Below are 15,633 nucleotides of genomic sequence, written 5' to 3' on the forward strand. Positions count from 1 at the left end.
AAAACTGATATATTATTTATATCATTTCCAATCATATGCTTGAGTTTCATCATGCTATATCCTCACATCACAATGTCATTAATCACATCTCACTTGCTAAATGTCATTTTAAAAAAAAAAAACTTAGACTGATTCGAATCATGCATGCCTTAAGCATTTTCAAATTCCAATTTCCATACTACCTTAGGAAATTTTCATTATCAGGCTTCATTATCCAAATTATCTTCATTCACCCTTTGTTCTGTTCTTCCATACTAATGTGATATCATTCTCCTTAGACCAATCTACAGTTTATACTTAAAACTGTAAGACTTGAAATAAGATTCTTCTAAGTACTTTTCAATGTCAATACGAATTTCACTTCCAACTTACGGCTTCCTCTTTACAGCCACATAATTTAATGCTAGCTTCCACATAATTTAATGCTAGCTTCCACAAAATCCGTAGCAAAACTCTTCTTGACTATTTCCTTGGGAATATCTATCTTAGACTTATGTCTCACAGCATATGATCACTTAACTTGTGACTTAGCCGTTAGGCTCTTCAACAAGTTTTAAAAATCTCACATTTCGTACTTGTCGTGTATGATTAGAAATTTCTTCTCAAAGATGTTTATGCATTCCTAAAACACTTAATCTTAAAGGTATATAAATACGTACTCATCCATTCAATCCCCAACTCATCTTCATAGGTTTCTAGGGTGCCACACAATTGGCCTCATGTTGTTACTAACCCTTATCGTTTAACTGAATCAAGACAAAAATTGTAAATTCTCGTAATAATACTCTATATAAACTGGTTCTCTATACTAGTCTTGTAATTCTTCATTCACACTTTCATCACTTGGTATCTTATCTCAAGGTAGCCATCTCAAGAATCTTAAATTTTTTTTTTATATGCTCATACACGAGGCGATAAAGAAACTCTTCAATTTATTCAGGTAGACATTCTCCAGAATATTTAAAACTCCTAAATAACAAAGCTCAATAACCAATAGCCAAAATTCAATTTGTAAGCTCATTATTGTGCTACTCCCATCATACTCGTGCATCATGGGTGTGAGGTATTCAGAGCAGTGTAGCACTGAACAGTCAGTGCTGCGGTGCTGTAACTATTAGAAATTTCCTCATCAAAGCTATTTGTCTGCATTCAAAGTCACTACATCAATCATCCTCAACCATTAGGTTTCCCTTCTAGACATATATCATGAGTTCCATAAGTATAGGTACCTTCTCTTTGCTTGTCATACACACTAAGCCAAGTTAATACTTTCAACTCATGTCATCTTTTGACTTTCATCATCATTCATAAAATCCCACCTTAAAACATCCTTTCCATACGGTGTAATAAATTCATAACATATATACCACCTCACACATAAGTTGCTTACTGTCTACAACTTTCCTCAAATTTATTGTCATCCCTATCTAATTATCTTCCTTGTCTTGTACTCCAATAATTTTATTGACTTTCGAAATAATTAACTACGAAAACAGCTCAGTTTCCTCCTCACTTTATTCTCGCAATCCTTACTAAATCAAAATTTCATATTTCCCATATTCCATAATTTAACTTCATTGGGCTATATTTGTGCCCGATTATTACCTCATAATGTCATGGCATCATTGAGTAATCCCTTTCATGCTTAAATTACAATCATCAACTTAATCACGTTATCCATTCCGAATGTCATTTATAACCTTATTGCTTCCTCCTGTACCCTTCCTCAATAATTATATTACCAATTTATCTCTGTCGTACAAAAAAATTCTCTTACACATCCAGTCATTTAAACAGCTACTTTATAATCCATTCTAGTCATACACTTTAAAAGCCAAACTATTAACTTCTTTGTACATATAACTATTATCTCCTTTACACTACATCTACCTAGAGTTCAAGTAGTACAAAATCCTATGAAAATATTACATGTCATTAGGATCATTATCTTAATTTGATCTTATCGAAAGATTCTACTCCAAGTCCTTCTTAAGATCCTTTTCCGAGTTCTCCTCTTCTTGTGATTTTCTCTTTCGTTCCTCAATCCAGGCTTGTTGTATTCTCCTACATTCCTCATAACTCATCGGTGCAGCATTTCTTCCACAACCGGGAGAAAAATGTCATAAACGTTCACCTTCCTAAGGGGATAATTTGCAACAGTTACTTTCTCCTTATTCTTTTCTTGTTGTTCATTTACATACATCCCACAGCCTGAAGGATAGTGTTGAACAACTAACACGTTCTTCCTAGAACGAATATATCCCCTTGCAATTTCCTCCCTTGTCCATTCTCTATGGTACTCTTCAAGTTGTTTCAAAAGAAAATTTCTTACAGTTTCTAGAGTATCAGAGCTATCCTCACTTTCAAGACTCTCAGTACTCTCAAAGCTTTCTTTATCACGAAACCATTTTGCTAAGTTCAGAGGAATTCTATTAATAGAAATTCGGGATGGACCACTTTTCGAATTACCTGGATCAGGGCGTCAATGGCTTCTAGCAGTGGAATCTAATGATCCCTCACTAACACTATGAGGAGTATCGAGACTACCGCATCTTCTAGACATGGTGTGTATGTCACTAGTGCACCTCAAAACCTATACGCAACCAAGTAGTAATGACTTAATCATTCGTGCATCACAAAAGTGGGTAGGTTTCTATATATGTAGATGCACGCATTATATTCAATCGAACCTAACTTAACTTGGGGCCACACTGACACTGTAAATTTTAAAACTACTTTAAACCCAAAAGCTCAGATCTTTAAAACCAAAAGCTCTGATACCAATCAAATTGTCACGACCCGATACTCCCCTCCAGCCCGTGACAACCGTCGCGCTGTCCCGATTGACACTCATTACCTAAAATGCCAACCGGACCCTGCAAGGCTTTAATATCAGTTTCTCATTTCCCCTGTGAGTAACCATTGCCAAATATCACGTTCTAAAAGATTTTAAACTATTTCCAACTTAAAACAATAAAAAAAATAATTTTCGTCTCACAAGGGTATTTTGGTCATTTTTCCTGAAAATTTCGATACCAACTAATAATGTAGTATATAAGTGCAGAACACATATTTCAAAATCAAAAATAAATTTAGATGTCTAAAACATTCATTTAAAGTGAAATTATCATTGTTAGAATAAAATAGAAATATTAAACAAAATATTCTATTTTCTTATAAAATAATATTTTTAGAATACTGCATAAATAATTTTTATAGCGTAAAAGCAAAATAAATTCCTACATACAGTAGTACAAATAACTAGAGTATGAAATTTAATTTACAGTGACATGTGGACCCCCCAATGACAAAAATAAATGAAGGCTGCAAACTTACAGTTTTTTAGGAAGTAAAGCCAATTGTAGCCTTCGACAATATCAGCTATCTACAGCCTATACTGAGCCTGAAATGGGTGGAAAGGAGGGTGGTGAGATTATAAAATCCCAATGAGTAAACAGACATCATCATAAACATCTAGAGTTGAGTACATGGAGACAATAAACTAAATCATCGTAAACTGGGTCACAGCATTAGAACACATTTCAATCAAAATACGTAACGAGGCTTATGAATCTCATAAAAACTAGGCTTGTGCCATAAATCCATCCTCAGGGACACCTTGGCAGAGGCATCCTACCGAGACCGTTAAGGCTGTTAAAAATTCACATTTCGCATAAAACACATTTTTCGTTGGACATCACAGCCGTTCCTTGGCATTGGTTGAGTTCACCATCACGTGGTGGTTCGGCGTGAAGTGAACTCAAATATCACCTCAGGAGCTACCCTACGCGCCTCTACAACTGAGGTGAGCACACATAAATGGGGTTACCGTGCCCCTCTCATAGGCTGGTCCACGGAACCCGCCTACTGCAATAAGCTAATAATTATCCCACCAATCAATAAAATTCAATAACATGATATGGCAATTATTGTAATTCACAGGCTTTCAAGGCAAACAAACAATCCGTATTTCAATACAATTACCCACCAACCAATCATGCCCGATTTATCATAAGCCAATTAATTTAAACAATCAAATTGCAACAAATAGCAGTCTCTGTGTACTCTATTTTTCAAAATCATTATTAATTTCAAAACAATTTATAAATTAATTTCATTAAAACACATTTATTCATAAAACATGAAAATTTACCTTTTTAAATCCATTTTTCCATAGAATTCATGAAATCATCTAAAAGCCACCCTAGATAATTAAAATGATAGTAAGTTTACTCACAATGTCTAGAGTGCGGATTTTCGAAGTACTCTGACTACTGGTCCTCGGATGCAATTTTCTTACCTTTATCGGAGGACTCACCACCTTAACATAGTACAAAATCGAGAAACTTACTACATTGGCACTAAATCGAAACTAAACTAATTTAGACTACTAATGCATGATATGGAATGCAAAATGCATGGGTAACCATCTAAACCCGATATTGACCTAATTCGTCTTATCTCCAGATTAATTGGCCAACGCGTCCAATTTAGCTCTAAATTGCTCCATTTCTTTTCCAATACCTTAATTCACCAAACACAAGTCAAATAACCTAAAATTTGGCAAAACCATCTTCACTTTTCTTCTTAGAATTTTCTATCAATAATGGTGCATTAACACCGTGATTTTTCCTACTACTTTTCCACACCATAATTCATCATTTTCTAACCAATTCTCTTAAAATAAAAAAAAAATCAAATTCATCCTCACTCAATACAATGTAGGTTAGGCCATTGATGGGCGATGGGGAAAATGAATTCTTTTCTTGTTGTTTTGCTTCTAGACATGGTAAACTAACTAAAAACACTAACATAACTTGAAATCAAATCAATCCAACATCATTCTCTCTCCATACCCATTCGGCTAGCCATGAATTCACCATGAAAACATGAAATTTAACCATGGAAAATAAGGAGAAATGCTTAAGGAAAATAGATTTCAAGTTTAAATTGAGAAATCCTACCTTTTTCACTTGTTTTCCTTGATTTTCCACACTTTTTCTCTTGAAATTCTCCACCTAGGGTTTGTTCTTTCTTTGTTTCCCTATTTTCCTTACTTGGCCGAATATTGGGAGAAAAGTGAGAGGTTTATAGGCTGATTTTTAAAGGAAATAATAAAATATTCTAAGCTAGACAAGTGTCATTTTATTATTGGTCCATTTTTAAAACTTAAAAATTTAAACTTTTTATCTCCACCACATATATTTTCTCACGTATCCATAACATAAAAAGTCAATGGATGAATTCTATGAGCATGACAAGTGTTGGGTGTGTAAAATTATCATTTTGCCCCTTTCCTCGAAAAAACACCGAAATTAAAATTCTTCACTTCTCAAACTCAAATTATACTCCAATAAGTCAAATGTGATCAAAATCTTTCAAAAAATTCTCAGTTTGTCCTCGAGTGGCAAAATTACCATTTTACCCCTAGATAGTGAAATTTTCGGTTTGACTCCAAATTGATCCTCGAACTCTAAATCACTATTTTAAATCATTCCTAGACTGTAAAATTTTCAATTTCACCCTAAAATCTCTATTTGATCTAGTTCGAGGCTTAAATCAACTTTGTTGTACCTCTAGATACAATACCTACTTTTGTAAATTTTTCGGGACTCTCCTAGCATGCAAACATATTATCCATCACATGTATGTCATGACAAGTATTTTATAAGGTCAGGCTTTACATTATATCTCCTTGAGAATCGTGACATGAATTATGTTGAAGTAATGCAAAATAAATAAACAAATGAATAATAAGTTTAGGAAAAACCCATTATATTATGAGTTAATGGGAAGGAAAAATGTTATTCTCTAATGATGCCATATAGACTTTATTTGAATGACTTACCACAATGGGGATTACTTTACATGAGCACCAACTAGTCCTAATTTCTGTGAAATTCTTTATCAGGGGATCACAAGGACGATGGTGATGTCTCGTCAATAGATGCTCTAACAGACGTCATCTATTGTCACTAGGCAAGGATGATTACAAACAAGAACGATGGTAGAAGTCCTGCTTACATCGACCATGACAAAATAGCTATGAGATTAGGCAAGCAAAGATAGCCAAGTCCAATTTATGTTGCATCTTTAAATGACTTTGGAACACTAAATAATGGAGTATTGAGCAAACAAGTTATGAAATTTTGATCTAAAGATATAGCCTTGGTAGCAAGGACTATAATTTAAACAAACCAATGAATAATGGATTTGGAAAAATTGAGGATGAGATAAGGGTTGAGCCCCCACATTTATTCGAGATAAAGGCTAGTACACTTGCGTAAATTTGAGGAAGAATTTCCTTAAGGGAGAGAGAATTAAAACCTTAATGTTTACAATAAATGTAAGTTAGTATTTAACCCAAGGGCATAATGGTCATTTTTTAGGTGAGATTTCTTTTATCATCTATCATGCATGATTTTTTTTATCGATTATAGCCCTTTCCATGTTTTCTTTTATCCTTTGTGGCTTTGATACCTTAGTTAACTATCACAATTGGATATTTCTAAGTCTAGAAAGGGGTAAAAATATGCGATTTTTGTAAAATGATTTAATGAGAATTAAAAATGGCAATAATGGTTCATTTGATATTGAACTAAAGAGCCTAGAGCTTTAATAGTATCTATCACATTCAAAAGCAGCAAACTTGGGTAGAAAAAATGCTCTTTAGTTAAAGGAGCAAACTAAGCGGAATTGCTAGTGTAAAGGTAACACTAAGGTAAGGGAATGCATTTAAATGTTTTCATGAAGGCATGAAATACTTGAATATTGTGAATCAAATGCTTGGAAAGTATGCATAGGAACAAGCCCTTAATGTTGAAAAGGTTTACATCCAAAACAAGAGCTACGTATGATTTGGATACTATTGTTATAATTGTGTTATATGTGTTAATGGAAAATGTTTTCTTATGTTATATGTGAATGTATATACATGTGTATAAGTATTAGAAACTGATGACTTTTGCTTATAAATGTGTTGAACAAAATGGTGGTTGATATCATACATTTATGAAATGCTATATGAATGTGATAAGTATGTGATGATATGAACAGCCTAGGTAGTGGGGCGACGAAATACCATTATTGTTATATATTAGGGTTGGTTACTCTATGGATGTGGGGTGGCGAAATATCACCATCACTATCTATATAAGGGTTGGTTACCTTATGGACGGCCTAATAGTGGGGCAGCAAAGTACCACAATAATGGATGGCTTAGGTAATGAAGCGACGAAGAATCACTATTATTATGACTTGAGGGATGATACATATGTATGTATGGATGAATGCTTATGAGTTAAAAGTTGTGATTGATGATTGAGAATTTCAATCGCATATCAAGTTACAAGTGTTGAATTTGTGATTCCAAATGCATGCATAATGGATTTAGTTTTCAAGGACCAATTGCATGGTATTTATCACAGCCTAATTTTCAGGCCATGATCGATGCAAGGGCCCAATGGGCTCAGCCACTAAGCCCAAGCAAGCCTACTTAATTGATCTTTATACATTAGTCCCTATTCCTTTAGAATCCAAAGCTCGAAATGTTCAAATACCGTTTCTTTGAAAACGATTCATAAAATCCAATCATTCATTCATAATGGCATCATCCACCAATATATTCATAAATAGATTAACAAATAATTCTTAATGTTTCACATTAAATATTCATATACACATAATTGACCTTGACCGTCAGCGGAGTGACTCTGGGCACGATTGATAACACTTAATGTCACATTAAACCTACCGAGCAATGTATAGGGAGGAGCATCTCGTCCTAGGATCCAATCACTTTTAACTCAAGAAACCTAAAACATGAATTTTAAAAACGTGAGTATAAACTCAATGAGTGAACATAGGAAAAGAACAAGCATCAATACAGGAAGTTTTAGAAATCATGATGCATTTATGTTGAAGACAATGCAATTTAACTTAATTTCTTATCACAACGGAAATCTATCTTTGCTGAGGTGAAAATCAAGTGGAAATCGTTTCTCAAGTTTTAACATTCAAAAATCAAAACAACCACAATATAATTTACAAAACCTCTATATATATATATATATATATATATATACTATATAAACATATATATATAACCACCGGCCTCACCCCCAACTCTGTCTCAGCTTACGTGCATTACCACACTGCACATAGCCAAGTCAGCACAGCTCATGTGCACTCATACACCGCACATGGCTAGGTCAGCACAGCTCATGTGCACTCCTACACCGCACATGGCTAGGTCAGCACAACTCATGTGCACTCCTATATCACACATGGCTGGGTCATAATTATCACACAAAAATATGATTTAATGTATAATATACACACCAACATAATGTAAAAACTCATGAATTCATCATGTTCATATCTCATAATATCAAAACATTTCATCAAGGGCTTGTTCCCATGCAACTTTTAAAGAAAACCAACAAAATATTTCAAGTGGCTCAATCAAGCATAAAATCATTTATTCCAAAACATTTTAATGCAAGTTCACTCACCTGGCAACAACGAGATATTAAGTTGCTATTTGTTCGGAGGTGTCTCTAACTATTTTCACTGGCCAATCGCTCGTTATTTATTCCGACAAGCCACCACGATACTCTAACCTTATCTTTGCACTTCCTAGCAATAATACGACCTCAATATACTTAATTACATATGGATACAAGTAGCACTTCAATCAATTAATCCTTACTCAATTTATATTTTTCATCCTATCATGAAACCATCTTCAATTAACTCACATCTTAATACATTTTTTACCAAAATTACTTACATCCATTGCTTACGAAATTCCTTCGATTATATCATCGGCAACTTAATTATGATATCACGTGTCTACTTCAGCCTTTCTAAATAATTTCCACCCAAATTCATCTTATATTTCCACACATAATCCACATATATGGCAGCAACAATCATTCTCACTTTCACTCAATTATTTTCGAGTTTGCACGCATCGTTATCTATCTAACTTTCAATACTTTGTTTCTCAAACCTCCATCCACAATATTCCTTTTTCATTTCTTTCAAACGACATGCCATACAATCTTAACAATTTTCAACTAGCTTATGCAAATAGATCCTTTCAACAACCATAATTCCCCACAATATTCAACTAACCGTAGGCTTTAAAACATAGTGTTAAGCTTACCGTTTTCCTTTTCCACTTTGAGTCCTTCATGTACCCATGGGTTTATTTGCTTACATGTTATCAATTTTTTCTCCAATCAAGCCAATCTTTGCTGCCACAAGACTTTTCTCTAAGTCACTAACTCAATTTCAAAGACTACTCAAGCCAAAAGCAAGAATTCTTACCGTTTCTTACTTGAATCACCAAAACCAAGCTTTTTCTCTCTTCCTCTCCTTTTCTTTCTTCTTCTCCTAGAGTTTATATGTGCTGGAAATTGGGGTTAGAAGTTGTAACTTTGGTGCACAAGAAGTTGGGAGAAGAAAGAAGCAAGAAGAGAAAAGAAAACAAGGAAAGAAAATGAAAGGAAATTAGTTTTCCATGGGAGAATGAGAGAATGGCGCTAGAAGCTTCAAGAATGAAGAAGAAAATATATTGCTGGGAGGATAAGGATGGTTTTGGGCTGAAAAAAATTAGAGTCAAAGCTTCCTTTGGAAGCTTTGACCAAACTTCAAGTAAAATTATCGTTTTACCCTCTTTATTTCTTTCCATTTTAATTTAGTCCTCCCAACACTCATTTAACTCCAACTTCCTTCTATTATCTTCTTCTACACATGTACAAACAAAGTATGAAGTTTGTACTCCAACGCGATGTCCCCGTAATATTTAAAATATTTATTTACCTACGCTATCTTTACTCAATAAAGACACGCGGCCCCATTAACGTCATTTTTTTCCAAAATTTTTCTCATTCTTCTTCTCCCCCACTTAGGTTGCCCATATATTCTTTTCATGAAAAATTTTGACACTGAATAAAATATTAATATTTTAATATTATTTTATTAATAAAATATTTTTTTATTCTAAAAATTCCTTTTGTCTCCTCATGTCTCCTTGGTACCCAAAATACCTTATTATACCTCAATTGACTTCCGAATCACTTTTTATCTCACAAATTCTTCTCTAAAAAAAATTATTATTTTATTATTATTTCCTCGTGTGCAGAATATTTTATCCCAAACCAATCCTTTCATCTTTCATCATTTCTAAACATTATAATTAACATCAATTGGCATCCAATAAGCTTTATTAGTCACCATATCAAAGTACGAGATATTATAGTACTAAACAAAAAATGGCATTGTTTGTAAATTAATCTACCGTTATTGCTGGTTCCCTTCCTTATCCCTCACTGAGTTTGTACTCATCCCTTTTAAAATTGCATGTTTTGGTTTTCAAATCCGAAGGTAGTTGGATCATAGTCTTTAAGGCGGATCCTCATACACCTAATAGTTGGTAGGCATCTATAATGGCATTTTGTAGCCGTAACCCCACCAAAGTCACTCTGCCAATAGTCATAGGTCATCTTGCATTTAAGTGTAAACTTGTTTTGATGTCAATCATGGGATATTTTTTTATTCATTGAGTGGTCAAAATTATTAAAGATGCAGCCATAAGGTGGCGAGTGATAGATATTATTTCAGAATGACATGAACAAGTTTTATAAAGCATATAAGCATATATTTGTCCACTGAGAAAATAAATGGAAATGCCTTTAAATGGTCTTGAAAGAATGAGGTATTGATGAATAGGTTTATAAGGAAAGGCTTCTTTGGGTCTTATGGGCTACGCCTATTAGGCCCATGCGCGCCCCAAATTGAGTTGTGACAAAACTCAACCTTCCATGGAAGCTTTAACTATGGCTAGTTTTTTTTTTTATGGAAAAAGAAAAGTAACAATGATGTGACTTTTTCTCACAGTGGAAAATCAGGGTATGTGAAAGATAAATGCTACAGAATAATCAACTCTCCACTAGATTTTAAATTCACTAAAGGAAGGAACAATCTTAAGAAATTTGCTCCAACAGTAAACAACACTGTAGTTAATGTATAGCTTGGCCAACATGAGGAAGATGCTAATACGTTATCTCAATTTTCTCTTACAAAAAGTTAATATCAAAACTCATGGTGCTTATCATTATCAATGAGCAAAAGACTAACATTGGTGATGACCTACATTCTTCAAACCTACTCTCCTCAAGCTATAACAGAATGAATCCTCACTCACATAGAATTTCTATGGTAGCCTATACTTTTCAAGAGATAGTGGAATGAATCCTTACTTACATAGAATTTCTATGGTCAATTCAACAATAGAAAGTAAATTTTTCAAACCTTTCTATTTAAACTTACATAGGTGCAGTATTTGATGAATCATTTGGTATTAATGTTCATACATTTGATCATTTTTCCTAAATAATAGATGCAGATGCATTTGATCATATACATGTTATATTAGTAAAGAATGTGTATATATATATACATGTGTGTGTGTATTCCTTATGGAAGGTTAGCAGCTCCAATGTGTGTGATAATGGCCCTATTTTTATTTGGCATTTATATGATTTTATACATGTTAAATATTTTGTTTCATAAATGAGTTTACGAAATGTAATATTTGATATGAAGAAATGTTGTTAGATTTGCAACTATCTCATTTTCAAGGTTTAAAGGAGAAAACTATGATTATGTAATGGTGCATGCTTATTACGAATTGTTGATTTGTGCTAAAACTCTTCTCTTGGCTTGTCCCCTTTCCCGTATCCACTAACGAAGTCATTGTAACTCACCCGTTCTTTTCCCCTATTTTGTTTTTAATATATCAATAGCTTGCTTGGTTTCGCAACTTGTGGAGTAATAGCCCAGTTCATTCGTGGTAGATGTGGTAGAGCCTTCCTTCTAACCTTTCAATGTCGTTACACTCCACAGTGTGTCGAGTCAAGCCTTTGAAATATTATGATGATAATGAACTAGTTATGTAAATAAATATTGAATTAGTCATACTTGTTTATGTTTTCGAATATTATGTTGAGCCCTGGAAATGGGTGCATGTGAATGATAAGACTATGGAGGATGAACCATAGTAACAAAGGCACGGGATGCGTGTTAGACCACAGTTGTTATGACATTGTGAACATTTATACGAAATGTGATAGAAACAACACTTTATGTTGAGAAGTTCCATATTGTGGTGGCCTTAATGAATTATTTGTATATTATTAACTGTGAATGGAAATGAATATGAATGCCATGGATGACTAGCCTATGCATTATTGGTTTAGGCTTGCTTGGACCTAGTGAGCTATACCTACGACGGTTCATGTGCTTGTCATGATACCTCAAGAAAATGGGATGTGACATCTTTATTTTGCTTCCACACTTAACATAATAGAAAGAAATTTGACCCTAAGGCAAGAAAGTGTGTTGTGTTCATTTGTTACCTTGTAGGCATAAAGGGATAAAACATAAGATCTTTATAAACATCAAGTATTCATTTCTAGGAATGTGATCTTCCATGAACATATATTTCCCATTCAAAAATTTCATTCACGGCCACCAGACTATAGTCAACAGTTTTCTAATGATAATTCTTCTTGTGACAGTTTTTCTTATGATTTTTTCAATTCACCATCTTATTCATCTTTGTTTGATAATGCTCATATTATTCAAGATGATTCATCGTTTTCTTCATTTACATCACTTATATCCAATTGTCCTTCTGAAAATACCTTTTCAAGACCTAATCAAATTTTTAAACACGCATCTATTGAAAATACCTTTTTTTCTTATTAAGGATCATGACATTAATCAACAACCTGGTATGACTTCTCCTATTCCTCCTATAACCTTTTCACCTAGAAAAAGCACAAGAATCAAACAACTACGTAAATATCTAGAAATTTATAAATATAACTTGCCTTCACATTTCAATTTGGTCACTCAACACTTTATTTCCTTTTTTTTTTTTGTCTTTATGCCAACTTTCCCCTTCTCATCATGCTTTTACTACCTTTCTTAGTCAAATAAAAGAACCACATAACTTTCATCAGGCAGTCAAATATGTTGAGTGGCAAGCTTCCATGAAAGCTAAAATGGAAGCTTTGAATGATAATAGGACTTGGTCCATAGTACCCTTTTCTCATTATGCTCATGCTATAGGCTGTAAGTGGGTCTACAAATTCAAAATGAATGTTGATGGTAGTGTGGAAAGGTACAAAGCTAGGTTTGTTATCAAGGTATATAGTAAAAGGGAGGGATTTGACTACACTGAAATCTTCAATCTTGTTACTAAGCAAACAATAGTTAACGTTTTCTTAGCCTTAACAGCTATATATAAATGGCATTTGTCCCACTTGAACATTAATAATGCCTTTCTCAATGGAGATCTTGATGAGATAGTGTATATGGACTTTACTTGAGGGTTATAAAGTTAAGGGGGATGTAGTACCTCGTATTTTGATACGGTGACTAATAAAGTTTACGGATGCCAATTGAGGTTAATTACCGAGTTAAAAAAGGTAATTCAGAAGTAAACTTGTGAAATCTCGATCTCCATAGGCACATAACTAAAAGTAGACGCGATAATGTGGACTAGGGGTAATTTCATAATTTCTCTTGCTGAGCTCCTACGAGTAGGTTTTCTTGATGCTATTAAGGTCTAAATAGGCCTAAGGAAGGAATAAATTATGTTTATGATGGTAAATAAATGAAGAAGATAAAAATAATGATAATTTCCACGGTAAGGGTAAAATGGTCATTTTGCATCTTGGGTCTAAAATTTTATGTCTTCATGAACCTGAGTATTTCTAGACTATTATGGACCTTGCCCTAGTGTCAAAAGAGTAAAAGGTTGCACAAAGGATGAGAGGAAGACAAAGTCACCATGTTAAGGGCATTTTGGTAATTTATGTGAGAAATGGATAAACTTTAGATATAAATATCTAAAGCTCCAGCAATTTCCAACAGCTTTCAGCCATTTCTTCTTCCTTTCCCCTCTCACGTTTCTTCATCTCCAAGGGAGCCTCCCTTAAAGCTTCCATAACTTTCTCTCTCTAGCTTCAATTTCATGCTTTTAAGCACTTTTTTATAGAACCTTTTGTGCTCTTTCACTCTCTCACCTTAAAACCCTTAAAAAGTATTACTTCCATCTTCCTCTCACTAGCTGGACATGTAAAGAGAGAAAGTGATTTCCCTTGTTAGCTTGAAGAAATTTGAAAGAGAATTCAACTACAAAGACCATCACGGTGAGTATAAGTTAGGGTTAAATTTCTTTAGTTGTTGATAGTGGCTAAGAATTGGGTTTGTGAATATTTCATCATTGACGTTGTTTATTCACTCTTAGGGTGACTAGAGTGGTGTGAATAACTAGCCATTTAATGGCAATTGGAAGCTAGTTAGGAATAACTAATGGAACTTGGTTAGGAAAGAGCTTTTGGACTATATTAATGCCAATTTGGGTTGGTTGTGATGTTATGTGTGTATAGGTTCCAACAAGGCCTCACATGTCTATTTGGAGTATTAGTTGAGGTTAGAGTCAAGCAAAAGAATCAACAAGACTAGTGAGTGAACTTGCATTTCAAAATTTCTTTGGGAAATGTAATGTATTTGGATGAACATTTGAATGATTTTATCCAACTTTTCTTTAAAAATGTGTGCTAGGGAACAAGCCCTTGATAAAATGTTTTGATGTTGTGAAAAATGTGAAATATGTAAAAGGATGAATTCATGTGCTTCTATATTATGTTGGTAGGTATATATATGAATATATGTTTTGTATTGATGAATAATGTTGTGTGATGATGTTGAAGTGTGCGAGTAGGAAGTGCACACATGATGATGATAGAGTGTGCGAGTAGGGAGTGCACACATAATGATGATAGAGTGTGCGAGTAGGGAATACATGATGATGTTGAAGTTTGCGAGTAGGGAGTGCACACATGATGATGATATTGCATTGAGTTGAGTGTGGTGGGATGGTATGCATGATGATGTATGTATATACAAATATATATATATATATATATATATATATATATATATGTTATAGAAAGTTTATGAAAATAATTGTGATTATTTTATGTGTTGGTATTATTAATTGCTCCTAAATTGCTTTTCATTTCAACAAGAAATTGGCTTTTGATGTAACAAGACCCATGTCACTTAAAATGCTCTGTTTCTCGCTGCAGAGAGATTCATTTTCGCTGCAGTGAGAAACTCTCGGGTTTTGGGGGTCACACTGGCCTGATTATCGCTGCAGCGAGAAACTCTTGGGTTCTAGTGCAGTGCTTTCACTTCAATGAAGATTTTGACCACCTTTCAGTCCGAACTAGAAAAGTGGTAAACATAAAAGTTGTAGCCCTACCTCTTAACTTTCTAATGGTCTAAAAATCAAGTCAATTTAACTTCTGTAGTAGGAGATATTATAGAAAAACTGAAACATATGCAAACTAAGACTATTTCTCGCTACAGCAAGAAACTTGCTGCCATGCTTGCTACCTTGCTTGATTTTGACCTATTTTTCACCCATTCAACTTCATGGATTGATCATGGGTTTTTGCAACACTATGAGGTTATTGATCAAAGTTTGAAATGAGGGGTTTTTAGTAAGAAATTAAATCAATTGCATTGTTTTTAAAACAAGTGCATCAT

At 33.9% G+C, this 15,633-nt stretch overlaps 1 long non-coding RNA gene across 4 annotated transcripts in view; it reads right to left on the bottom strand.

Annotated features, from left to right (window-relative positions):
• The window catches only part of LOC108661203, a 12,693-nt gene extending 3,284 nt beyond the window's left edge, over positions 1-9,409 (bottom strand). The window contains exons 1-3 of one of the 4 annotated variants that reach the window (XR_001926942.1): positions 9,170-9,409; positions 8,514-8,637; positions 3,337-3,403 (exon numbers count right to left, since the gene is read on the bottom strand). This is a non-coding gene — a long non-coding RNA (uncharacterized LOC108661203). Of the gene's footprint in view, positions 1-3,260; positions 3,404-7,648; positions 7,815-8,088; positions 8,233-8,513; positions 8,638-9,169 lie in introns of those variants that run through there. The other 3 variants (XR_001926940.1, XR_001926941.1, XR_001926943.1) reach the window with 3 other exon arrangements.

The sequence above is a fragment of the Theobroma cacao genome, chromosome 3 (genome assembly GCF_000208745.1).
Source record: "Theobroma cacao cultivar B97-61/B2 chromosome 3, Criollo_cocoa_genome_V2, whole genome shotgun sequence".
Lineage (NCBI taxonomy): Eukaryota > Viridiplantae > Streptophyta > Magnoliopsida > Malvales > Malvaceae > Theobroma > Theobroma cacao.